The sequence below is a fragment of the Crocodylus siamensis genome, chromosome 3 (assembly GCF_052110815.1).
Source record: "Crocodylus siamensis isolate JL-2025a chromosome 3, ASM5211081v1, whole genome shotgun sequence".
NCBI classification, from domain to species: Eukaryota; Metazoa; Chordata; order Crocodylia; family Crocodylidae; genus Crocodylus; species Crocodylus siamensis.
Window position 1 is genome coordinate 131,600,399 of NC_143397.1, and position 13,799 is coordinate 131,614,197.

The following is a 13,799-nucleotide window of genomic DNA, read 5'->3' on the forward strand; positions in this document are numbered from 1 at the left end:
TGGTGAAGAATTCCAATCCTCCACCCACTAACCCCACCACCAGCCGTTAGAATCTAACACCAGAACAAGATAATGTGTGTACTGTTTAGATTATGTAGACAGGTACTCTGTCCCATCACAAATAAACTGACCAAAATTAGAAACTTCTTTCCTGAAAGGGCCCAATTACATTCGTTTTTTAACCTTGGTTTCCTGTTCTTTTCATATTTTTTACAATTAGCTCAATTTTAAAAAATCACTCAACTTGATGTTTCAGTATGAAAGAACACCTCCCCAAAATCATGCTTCCTGCCTTGCTGCATGTGCATACCACATGTCAGGTGGTATGATTTTTGTTCTGGAAATCAAAGCCCATAGTACCCAGGATTCCTATGAACCAGCAAGTTGAAAGCTGCATGCCCACAGGTCCAGGACTGGGGCCAACAATCAACTGACTATCAGCTCAGCCTGGGAAACCTCACTGTGGCCTGGAAGCAGCCCCAGTGCTGTCCTCATCCCAAGCTGATTGTTGGCCCAGCAGGGACTGCACAGGGGCTGGTTTCAGACCCCGGTGTGGTCTCCAGCCAGAGCTGACAGTTAGCTGATTGTAGGCCTTGCACAGACTGTGCCTGGGTAGTTTCAGACTCCATTGCTATTAGGTGATTGTCAGCCCAACCAATGTTCAATTTAAGGTACTGTACAAACCAGTCATAACATTGTTTTACATTATATGTGGAACATCTTATGGCTGGTTTGCCATTTTATGGTGCCTTAAATTGGGTACTCCTTGTCATTTTTGCCATAATTAACAGGTTAATTGTGACATTAATGTACTATGTAGAGAAGGCCTCAGTTTCACAGACTCTGATATGAGCTCTAAGTAATAAGGATCAAGTGCCAGATCTCAAAGGGTATTTATACACAAATGAAGCCATTTATCCAAATCACTTTGGCCAATTTTATTCAAATTAATAATCAGATGAAGCAGAGAGAGACATTATTCCAACACATACTAAATGTCTGTGCTACTCCATTTAAACCCTCAAACTTAAAATTATTAGGTAAAGCCAAGAGTAAATTAAAGAAAACAAAGGGCCAGATTTTCTATTTCTCTACAGTGGTATATAACTTCACATTGGAGTCCTGACCTCACTGAAATCAAGTTTCATTGACTTCAGTGACTACAGTTTCGCCCCAGGTAGTTTCACTGTGTTATTACTGCTTTCATAGGACAAAGAATTGGGCCCAGTATTGATTAATAATAATATAAAGCTGCTGCTCTGTGTGTTTGACAACACTATACTTGAATAAATGTTTTTCCTGCCAGATTCCATAAGGATCCCAAAGACTTTATAGGTACAAGTATCAGGACAGATGGAGAACTAAATGGACAGGCAGTGGTTTTAGAAGTTATGTTTCAGCCTTGTTATGAGCATACCTTCCAAAGGTTGGAGACACTTCTGTAAAGCATCATTTTCCAGCGCACCAAATATTGTGAAGAATTTCTCATCCTTGCATGTTCCTTCTGTTCAGTCTTAAAAATCTTTTCTGCAAGTTCCAATGCATCCATAACTACTTGTCACAATTATGATTCTACCTCCCTACTAGTATGGCAATGATTTTCAAGACCATCTCATTTGTTCCACTGCCGATTCCATCACGTCAGATCTCCAGTCTGTCTACCAGCACCAACCGTAGAACTTACTCATTTTTTTACTGTCAGAGATATCTAGGAACATACTTTGCTCCTGGCCTTTGTCTTCTTTTCTTTAACCTGCCCTAAGCACCTTCACATCATAGTGATATGTGTATAGAGATGAATGACTGGCTACTAGCTAAGCAGTACTTTTCTCAGCATCCTTATAAACATGTCTTATCTGTCAACTCCTTTGTCACTATAACTGTCTAGTTTGAAATCACTACAGTTGATGCAGGAAATTTTTTTCTGCCCTGTGATCTTAGTTAACACATATCAAACTTATTTGTCTAGGGGTCTAGCTATGAAAGGCTATATCCTAATGGCAACAAATAGAAAATGAGGGCAAGTAGGCAAGCCAGGTGAGTAGGAAGACATATTCTGAGGAATTCAGGTGAACTCATGACTGAATTTTATTCTATCTCAGTCATAATGTAAAGTTAATTATGCCCATTAAAATAAATTTTCATTGGTCTTGCTGTAATGGCACAAATACCCTCTCCAAACCAAACACACTCTCCCATCCTGGGCTTTTTCTATCCGAAAGATCAGGAATAAGACAGCTTAATTAAATGCTGAACTCAACAGTATAGTATCTCTAAGTTTTTGCCTTGTGTAGAGAGAGTTCACTGTAATCCTGGTGCTGAAAGCTGCCAGGTGACTTCCTTGTTCAGTAACACATACATTCCCATGTTCTTAAGACCCAGCAATTGTTGGGGCCCCAAAGCCCCTGATTGCTGCAGGCTGCTGCTTCTGCCAGAGCTGCCACTTTTTTTTCTTTAAAGGGAAACTGTTGACAGAGTAGATGATAAGTAAAAGCATGGATGATGATGTTGGGGATGACAGATAAGATTGACTGTCCTTTTGTTTCTCACTAGGCACTGTTTGTTCAATACAACACTCAGCCAATTTCACTGGTGGTCATTTTATACTGCTGTTTCATAAAGGAAGACAAGGGCTACTATAGCTCTTTCAAAATGTTGGTATTGCTCCTCCTGGGATAAGTGTAAGCTGAACTACCAGTCACCAATACTGAAAGCCCATTGCTTTAATTTGATTTGCTTTGGGATGGAACTACAGACCCAAGCCTTTCCTGAAGCACAGTACTGAAGTCATGTGTATTTGCAGTAACATCAACTGAAGGCATTCTTCACGCACAGCAGAGTCTCCTTGTTTGTACAAGGAGGTAATTCCCTGCATTATTATGATATTTGACCATATATGATTCCATAGGCACCAGGGAATTCATGAGATAATGTACTTGCATAATGTGAGACTAAAGTCTACTCTCAATTACAGCAGGATAAATCCACGGCAACTTTTTGAGTGAGGAAGTCACTGTAGACTTACAGCTCTACAACTGCACATTAAATCTGGCCTATTTTCTTCTGTCTAATGACAAAAACAATAATTCGGGAACAACAAACCAGCTAAATGTATGACAGAACATATGACAGAATTATTACCTAGAGAGAAGATCATTGAAAGCACCACTTCATCTTTCTCATGTGAGGCACTTCATTGGTTTTGTTCATAGCTGACAAAATGAGGGGCAACAGAGAGTCCAGAGAGGACTCAAGAGAAGTAACAGTGTCTTTTTCATTCACCAGAATGGATTGGTGAAATTCAGCATCATTGGTGGAATTCTTCATCATTTTACTCTTAATCCCACAAAATGTACCCTTTTCTCCAGTCCTCCAGGAATAGGCACTTACATTTTGAAATCCCCATGAGACCACTTCCTCTAACGTTTTCTTTCCACCTTTGGATTTATTGGGTTGCCCTCTGGTGGGTGTTCCTTGTCATAGGCCCTTCAGGCCACTCATTGGTTAATTTCAGCCTTAAGAGGTGTTTAAAGTGAGCTGCAATTGCATTGGAAATGACCGTGATTAAGATATGTCCACATTAAAGAGGCAGATTTTTAGAAGTGCATTTAATAAGGATAGCGAGTCATATTTGGAGGCAAGTGAATAATGAGAAGAGCCTTCTTGGAATATGCATTTGCATTTTTAACAGGATTTGCACTGACTATGCTGAGGCCCCTTTTGTGTTTTGTTTTTCACAAACACTTGATTGTTGGTTTTACTAGCTCAGGATTCACCTCAGTGACCCAGATCCTGTGTTACTTTTTTTGGCAAAGGGTCTAAAGTGCAACCAGGAAAAACCTGATTTCCAATATATAGTTGTGGGCATTTACACACCCACAGAGCTCCTGATACAGGAGACTTGCTAAAGGCATGTTATGGTAGGCAGAGGCATGGGTGGATCTAGGATTTTGAAAAGGGAGATGCAGATGGAGTGGTGCATCATCACATATAAAACAACACATTTTTATCCAATGAAAAATAATCTAGAAGCTTTACTAATAATATACTAGGGCCCTAGAACTATATTATTCAGTTTAAGATTGAAGCAAAAACAAACACAGCTTTATTGGAATGTGCATTAATTTGCTACATTATATATTATTTATAAAACACAACAAATTAGGCAAAAAATAATTAAAATGTGGTTTCATTTGTCCTATAGTTATTTGAATGAAGTGTATATCTCTCTTTCAGCTTCAGAAAATAAAATCTAGCCTTCTTGAGTATCTTGGCAGTGCATCCAATGCTTCACTGAAAGTTATTTCTGCAAATGAGTTAATGTTTTTAGCTAAAGTTAAAAGCATTCTGCAGGGCTATAAAATGCCAGCAATATTACCAGAATGTCCCCCAGACAGCAGGGTTGCAGAAGAAAGCCTATCTTGATTAGTGGAACATCAAGACTATTACAAAGGAGCAAGGGTTGTTAACATCTGTGGAATGAAGAGTTTAAAAGGGATTGGATAAATTATAATGAGGCAGGAAGTCAATTGACTCCCTCAGAGCTGCTTGACTAGAAAGGTTGCTGCTAGACAGTTGGTTTTAAACTTTGGGATGGACCGGGAATCAAAGGCATGGGTGGGGGGAGGTGTAACTGCAGCACTGCAGCCTCCCCAGATCTGCCCCAGGGAAGAGGTGTAACAGCTAGGGTCTGTGACCTGGGAAGCTGCAGAAGTAGAGGCTGGTGCCCTGTCACTTGTCATGGTACTGATAGCAGAAAGGGTGTAGGAGGACTCATGGTCCTGGATTCCTTTCAACGTAGAAGATGCCTTGCGCCCCCTCACTGCCAAAATTATAAAGTTTGAAACCACTCGCAGGGAACTGAGGGGGCACAGGCAGCATGGACAGATTGTTCCACCGGTGTGGTGTGTAAGGTGCTGTTCTATTCCACCCTGTTCAAATCCCAGATCTATTAATGCATCAACCTCAGTTGCACCCAACCTTTGTAGAGTTGAGGCACTCCTCCATAATTTTTGTGAATTGAGCAGTGGCCCACTTCAAAATCTAATTTATTTATTACAGTGTTTACCTCCTGGCAGAGGGGCCACACAGTAGGGACAGGCAGTGGCCAGGCAGGGAGGAGCCTGAGACTGTGTTTATCTTCTTATATGTCATAGCACTCTTCAAAGGCTCTCATGGCACCTCAGGTTTCCTTGGGGAGATATACACCATCATCTGACTCTTGAGACAATGATTGTTGTGTTAACCTTGTGGTTTTTGTATTCACTGATTTTCAGGGACTTGAGCTAGGTGGAATAGAACTGCACCTAAACCCACTTACATGGCTAATTGGCGGGACATCATCTGACCTTTGTTGTCCTGGGCTCCATTAATTAGCAGCAATGTGGCTGTGGCAGTGAGGGGAGGGATAAGATCTGGCAGTCCTCAGATTTTCTGAGTTGTAGAGGAAGGTGCAGATTTGATCCTCAACAAAAGGGAGACACAAACCTTCTTCCCTTGGCTTCTGCACTAACTCTTGTGAATCCCTCCAGAAGTGTGCCTTCCACTTACACCAGTAGTGCAAGTCAGGTGGGATGATTCAGCAACAGTTGTGAAGGTGGGAGGGGTAGAAAAATAACAGCCAGCACCACAGCTGCTTATCCACCACCAGAAGTTACTGCTGCCCCATTGTGTCACCATTGCCCTGGGCACCCATCTGCCTTGTTACCCATCTGCTACCTTATATGAATGGTCTTTTGCTGTCATATCTTCACCTTTCTCAGAGTCTTGCGAGGCATCATCATAAGCATTTGTAAAATACTGGGAAAAGAGAATGAGAACTGAAATGAATATTTGATCATGAATATGTATCTATATAAAATAAATTATGTATAATGGTACATGCATACACATATGCACAATTTATGTAGGTATATTTAATATACCATTTACATAAATATATATATCATGTTATACAAATGATTATGCATGTGTAATTAACATGTATAAGTAACTTGTTCTAGTGCCTGAAAAAATATTTTGTCTTTTACTTTATGAACACTCAAAACCTTTTCTTTTTGGTCTAAACATTATAGCCTTTAACTGCACTATTTACTGTTAGCAGGTATTGATAATGGGAAACCTAAACTTACTAGGCTCAGTCAGACCTTGAAAGCAAAACCCAGCTTTCAAGACAAGGCTCCCTGAGGTAAAAACCTTTAATGTTTTACCTGCAAGCCTGGTGACCAAAACTGTCTACTTTATTTGACAAGACTGGCAGGTGCTCTAATAAGCAGGTTTCTGCTGTACTTTCAAGCCGTCTTTTAGGAACATACTTCATGGCATCCCACGAAACAGCTGGAGGACATAATTGACCCTGGGATCAAATGTCTTGGTGTGTATGTGGCCATGCATATATGCACGTTCATGTATAAAATATTCATCATGTTACCCAGAGACCTCTCACCTGCCATATGAATTTTGTTTCCATTTCTTGCTTGGGTCAGATCTTCCCAATATTAGGCATCTTCTAGCACTACATCCTCCCAGCTCTGGGAAGGGAGGAGTGATAAACTCCTCTGCTTCTTTCATGTGATCCGTGGTGATGGGGAAGAAGGATTGCACCAACCTTTTCTGAGAAAACTTCTCTTGTTGAAAACTACAGGTTCTCTTCTCTCTGGCTCCTGTTGCTGGCTGTGTTTGGGACTGTCTTTGCCTGTATGTCAGTGAGCCAGACTCTTATCTCAGCTGTTATGTGGCCCCAGAGGAGAAGCAGTAGGGAATGCATAAGTTGCTGCTGTACACAAGATGGATCAGGGGACTAGAACTGCCCTCATTTTCTTCCTCTTGTGCCCCCTCCAGTGCAAGCTCAAGGGTAGGAGTGGAAGGAAGGGGATGTGATGTGTTTCTCTGTCTAAAAATTATGGGAAACTTCTATCAGTCTCAATGGGATAGCCACATAAAGAGGAACATTTGATGCTTGGAAATTATTACAAACAGGATTGGATCCAGTGAGAGTGTGATGGCACACTTGCAGCCCCCTTCCACAATGACAGTCATATCCTAGTAGCTCCATTTCCCCATGCCTGGTTATCTCTTCAATGCACTCTTTAAATCATAAATCTTAAAGGATCTGGGGGCATCCTAGGGTGTCACAGCACTGTAGTGGAAGGTGGTGGTGCTGTGTACTTTTGCTAAAGTGCAAAGGGCTCAGGGAGCCTTGTCTTCAGTTTCAGATTCAGAAGGCAGAATTCAATGAGCAAGGAGTGCTGGAGCATCTCTCTTGGCCTCCTAATGGTCCCAGCAAAGCATGCTCTCTCTCCCTCTGACAAGCAGATGAGCAGGACAAGACTGGGACATGTAGATTCTTCTCATTTATGACCTATCCAAGTCAGAGATAGTGACAGATTCTGTAAAGTCCACGCTGATCATTGGTTATTTCAGAGGAGTTGTGCCATTTGTAATTCTTCGGGTAATAAATATATTTATCTATATCTATCATCATATATCCTAATCTATCTATCAAAATATAGTTATTGTTGCTTGAAAGTCCAATCGCTTCTTTACTCGGTTATTGTGGAATATTCTTTATGGCTTCAAAATATTGAAAATACAGAGTCTATCATAATAATTTAAGGTGCACTCTCTCTTCCGAATACACTTGTGCTTATCTTTAGCACCCTGAGAAATAAACTGAACGTAGCCCGAATGAACACTGTCAGTACTGTTGCACTAGAACGCCTCTTACAAAACCAGTTCAGTACATTACTAAATGAAAACCAAGTTGCTGCAAAGAAAATGACAGTATAATTATAATTATTTAAATTAGAAAGTAGGCTTAAGTTTCCCTGCAGTGTATTGCCTCTATTAGCTAAAAGCAATAATGCTCGTCTGTCTGTACTTCTTCCTCATGGGCAAAAAAAGTGAAGTTAAGCTAATAAAAGAGTTGTAGCAGAATTCTGTCATGATTGGAGGAAAAAAAATGAATGTTGACCTCTTATCAAAGAAAGAAGTTAATTATTGTGTGCTAGGATTCAAGAATCTAGAGCTGGATCAGCGTTGTTTAATGTTTGTCAGAGTTCTGGAAAAGGGAGTGTATGATGAGGTGGTTACTCGTATAGTTGGCATTGAATTCTTTAGCATTAGTCTTGCGGGATGTCTCAGCAGATAGCCAGCATTATCGCATGTGGTCTGCCCAAATAATGCTTTCGGGAGTACCTGCTAATGGAAAAGTCCCTGGACACATAACTTCTATAGAATTCATGCCAGCTTTGAGTGTAGTCAGGCCTGTGGGAGCTCCAGACTGTTCCACTCGCTCTCACAGGACAATGGAGGATAACCCTTTATGTGAGAAACTTTGGCATAGTTGCCCCTCTCTGGGATTGCTCTTCTTCATGAAGGACAATTTCAGCCCACGTTTGTTAAAATTACATTTAGGAAACTATTGGAGATTAGGGCAGTTGTATATCTTTGGGAGTGATTAAAGAAGTAAGTTTGTCTTGGGCCTCTGGTACCTGTTATACTTAAGATGTGATTAGCCAGTGAATTCTGTCTTAAGTAGTTACCTGACCACATGTTAACACAATTAATGGCATGAAAAAACAAAGAATAATCCACAAGGTTTTTACACAAAATATGTGTAATAATTTTATGGCTGGTCCTATCATGCCATTAATTGAATGGCAGGTTGGAGCTACAGCCATGGGAGGGGAGGTATCAGCTGATCTGGACTCCTAGCCATGGAGATGCACCATGCACTGCTGCAGTTGGGAGCCAAGATCAGCTGATGAGGCTCCCAAACACAGGAGCTTGCTACTTAGTGCTGCAGGGAACCAGGATCCTTATCCCAGGGTCCTCCTGTATCAGCAAGTAGCAAGCTCCAGCAAGTGACAAATGCCCAGATTCCCCCTGAACTGGTTATAAGGCATGATTGGATCTGATGAGCAATCTTTCTGTCACAGCTACTGCCATGCATGTGTGGCATGGCAGGAAGCATGATTAAGGGGATTGTACATCAGATCCCATCATGCCTTTAATTGCATGTCTGCCAGGGGCCTCAGGAAAAAGAGCAAAAGGCAACACACACATGAAGATATCAGAACATGGGACTGGAGGCCAGAATTTGATTTTCAGCTGTGTTGCTGACTTCCTGTGTAACATTTGAGATCTCTGGTGCTAGTACCCATAGAACAAAATATGTATTTTACAGTCTTGATGCTTGCTATCTTAGGTGAATAAAACTACCTATACAGACCATATACTGTAGAAAGTATTTTTGATGGAAAAACGACAATAATTTACTTTGCATTCTGCATCTGAACCCAACCACAGCCACTTCTCATAGTAGAGGAGAGGATTTGGTTCAGTGAATTAATCCCTGCAGTTCTTATTAAGTGAAGCTGCTGCTGCATAATGAGTCTGCAGAATGGAACCCCATCATTCTATGGATTTTGCTTCATCAAACATGTAAAGCTGTTGTTGGAATAAGCAGCTTAACCTGAAGCTAAGTAATACTATTTTAAAGGTGAAAGGGCTATAAAAACTGAAAAGAAAATCTCTTGTGCAAACCTAGTTATCATTTATTTTTTTATTACTGCTTAATTAATAAGTAATGCATAAACAACACATAAATAATGAATGTGTGAATACATAGATATTCATTTGCATGAGTTGTCAAATATTATATTGCTAATGTAATAAAATTGTTCTTTATCTGCTGTTAGGATCAACCTTTCCTTTCTCATGTCCTTGTGAAAGGTATTTGCAGAATTTGCAAATTCATTAGAATCAACAGGGTCATGTTATGAGTGCTTCTGCTATGGCCTTGAACTTGTAACAGCTGGGTATCAAGTGCACATCTTAGTGTCTGTGCTACCTCAGCCACTGCCAGGTTTGACAATGTGCTTTTTTAGCCATCTTTAGTAAATGGAAAAAAAGAGAGAGAGGGTGATCAAATGAAAAGAATCAGGGTTTGATGGAATTGCAAGAGTCAAAATGTACACCCAAGATCTGCTGCTGTTATGCATGGCAAATGAGTCAAGGACTTTATTTCATGATAATCTTTTATAGATGTTTTTCACTTAAAAGCAAAAACTAAGCAAATAAAAAGAGAATATAAGTTAATTTAACTTGTTACATTTGCAATAAAAATACTGCAAGAAAAGGGCAGGGATAATGTTAACATGCATCTTTCCTTGTATTCCCATTGTTCTTCTTGAAGCTTCAAATGCATCCTGTATTCTTCAGTATTATTTAATCTTGCACTCTTCAATATACCAGGCAAAAACTCATATCTCTTCCTCTTACAGTCATGTCCCCTATTTTTGAATGCCGAGGCAAAACTTAAGGCTTTTAAGGTACCCTGAAAGTCATCTTAATTAGATCAGTATCCACTTTCTTATTGGTCAGTGGAAATGTTCCAGAACTTGATTCTGAAATTTTAACTAGTAGGAATGGATCATGGATTAACTACAAGTCTTTCAGGAATCAAATTGTTATCATTTCTGCTTTGCATTATAAAAACATCAAGACATCCCATTGTATTAGACACTGTGTGTACATGTAAGAGAAAAAGTCTTCCTACAAAAACCAAAAATTACATATATCAATTTAATCTTGCTTGTTTTGGTTGCGCTTGTTTTTAAAATACAAGAACTTTATTTTTAATAGTAAAATGCCACATATTTTTCTCCATTAAACAGGTGTAAATTTGTTGAGGTTAGTGGAGTTTTCTGGATTAAAATGAGAATATGAACAAAAATATAACAAGATTCCAGAACAGTCTCTGGAATAACAGGGATTTGGTGGGATAGCTTATATGACTGGAATATTGTAATGGATGGATATCAAGTATTCAGGAAGAACAGGCAGAAGCGAAGAGGAAGGGGGGTTGCTCTTTATGTAAAAGAGCTCTATGATTGCTCAGACCTCCAGAACAAAACTGGAGACAGGGCTGGTGAAAGTTTCTGGTTTAGGGTCAGAGGGGAGAGCAACAAGGGTGATGTTATGGTGGATATCTGCTAGAACACCAGACCAGGTGGTTGGGGTGGATGAGCCTTCCTTCAAACACTAGTAAAAGTTTCCAGAACACAGGCCCTAGATTTCATTAGGGTGTCAGGGTGACTTCAATCATCCCAACATCTGCTGGGGGTGGGGGGGGCAGCAATAACATAGTGCACAGGCAATCCACAAAGTTTTTTGGGGGTGTTGGGGACAATATGCTGGTGCAGGTGACGGAGAGGCCAACTAGGGGCCATGCTCTTCTTGACTTGCTGCACACAAGCAGGGAAGAATTGGTGGGGAATATGGAAGTGGATGGCAACTGGGAAAGCAGTGGGTCATGAGATGATTGAGTTCAGGATCCTGAGGAAAGGAAGGAAAGAGAGCAGCAGCATAAGGACCCTGGGCTTTAGATAAGCCGACTTTGACTCCCTTGGGGAACTGATGGGTGGGATCCCCTCAGAGGCCAGTCTAGAGAAAGGAGTCCAGGAGAAATAGCTTTACTTCAAAGAAACCTTACTAAGGGCACAGAGACAAACCATCTCAAAGTGCAGGAAAACAAGCAAGAATGGCAGAAGACCAGCTTGGCTTAGTAGGGAACTATTCAGTGAGCTAAAACACAAAAAGGAAGCTTACCAGAAGTAGAAACTTGGACAAATGACTAGGGAGGAATTTAAGAATACAACAGAAGAACAGATGTTCAGCACATATAGACCAGTTTCAAAATGGCTGAAAGTAGTTTGAGATAAACCTGGTTGAAAGTAATATCAGAATTAACTGATTTGGGTCAAAACTTTTATGCAATGTCAGTCCCAGACCCCTTCCTGGTTTAAGCCAAACCAGAGTTCCCCAGCATCCCAGATGCTTTGTGGTCCTGGGTAGGGCTCTCTGCTCCAACCTCTTTGCTCCCTGGCTGGAGCTCCCACAGAGATAGCAGGTACAGCAGCGTCTGCCTGGCTTCCCCAAGGACCCCAACGTCCCACTCTGCCCCCTCCCCTCCCCACTCAAGTAGGGATTCCCTGCTCCCATCCCCCATAGCACAGACCATAGACAGCATGTGGTATGCTACCTAATGTTGAGAGATGTCTGTGTAAGGCAGACAGGATGGTGTCTGCTTTAGGCTTTTTGGAGCTAATCAACAGCTAGCTAGTAATGTCCCTCCATTCCTTCCTTGGAAAAAGCTGTTTACGAAGAGCTTGACCTAATGAGAGAGGCTTTTGCTTTGTTTTGATGGGGTGCTAAATGCTATCAACTCCCTGTGTAATTTCCTGCCATGTAACTCAATGCTGTGTAACTTCCTGCTGGCTCCCTTGCTGACATGACAGACTGTATTTTAAAAAACAGCCTTGTAAGTTTAGAATGTTTCATAAACTCTCTGAATCATGTCCTGAAACCCACTACATTATTTTACAAAGGCCATGTTATTCATTTAAACTTGATCTTTCATCTAAAGGCTGAAGTGCATAAAATCCCATATGAGGTAGGTAGATGAGAAGCTAATGCTTGTCCACGTAATGTGTAAACTATGATGTTGGAGAAATAGGTTGAAAAATACAGAAGCATCTAAGGAAGCAAGAAAACATTGTGCTGAATGAATTAAATCCCACATGCCAAACTCCCTCTCAAAGCAAATAAACTTGAATCTGTTCAGGAAGTTGCAAAAATAATGTAATAATGATTAAAGGTTAAAAGTCAGAGGTTTTGTTTTTGTTTGTTAAGTTGCTCATTAAATGATACCTTGTCAAACAAATTGGTAAATCTGGGAGCAACAGTATTTCTGTGTGTCATAGGTGAGCAGGACTGGTGGTATTTACATGTTTTATATTTCATAACATACAGGAGGGGAATGGTGAACTCTGTTTATTTTGAGGTATCCTAGAAACCAGAAAAAGAGGCTAACATGTGAAAGATGAATGTCTGATTTTTTTCCATTCCAGTGTAACCTGCTTCTGTAAGATTTAAATTGCCTACAGTCAAATTCTGGCTACAGTTATTCAGGTACAACCTTACAGAAGCATCAGGCCAACTGATATGTGCCGTAGATCTTGAAAAGATAAAATGATACAAAATGCTGTGAAAATGAGGCAAAAACTGCACAGGAGTCACATCTTTGGCAATGTAATCACAAGCTCCATAATTTTATTTTGCTCCCACAGAAGGCTGCGTTATCTGTGGTCATTGATCATTGTTGTTACTATTTAAATTGGGGGGAGGGAAAGCAGGGGAAGGGGCAGTTTATTTCTGCATGCATAGCAAAAAACATGCATCCTTGAGGTTAGCCTTCAAAGCTTCTTTTATGACAAAAATCAAAATAAACAAAACAAGTATGCAATTGTGCAAATAATGTACTTAGAAAATGTCTCTCTCTAGATAGATCTAGATAGATATCTGTAAATAAATAAAATGTCTTTTTTGTGCAATGGAATGGATGGCTCACTTGCCACTGCAGTCTAAAGATGTATATTTATCTGACTAGGAGGTCTGAACTTTGCATTCAGGTATAAAATTGTCCTTTAAAGTGGCTACTTATAGTGTTGAGTATTAATTTCAGGTTTCAAAAGCAGTGCTTGTTTATTTAACCCCCATATTTGAAAAGTAGAAATAATAAGAGAACTCTCACAACTAGTGTTCATACAGTAGTTATGGAAGTTTGTCAAAATTTAAGTGGGAATGTTGTATGATGCAATCTGTTCACATACGGCCTAATTAACTTGATTGGGTACTATTGGTAGTTAGTACTTCTCAAAATTATTTAGTGTGCCCTTTAGTGTTCACTATCATAATATTAGTTTAGGAAATGCCTGGTGGACTATTCTATCTAG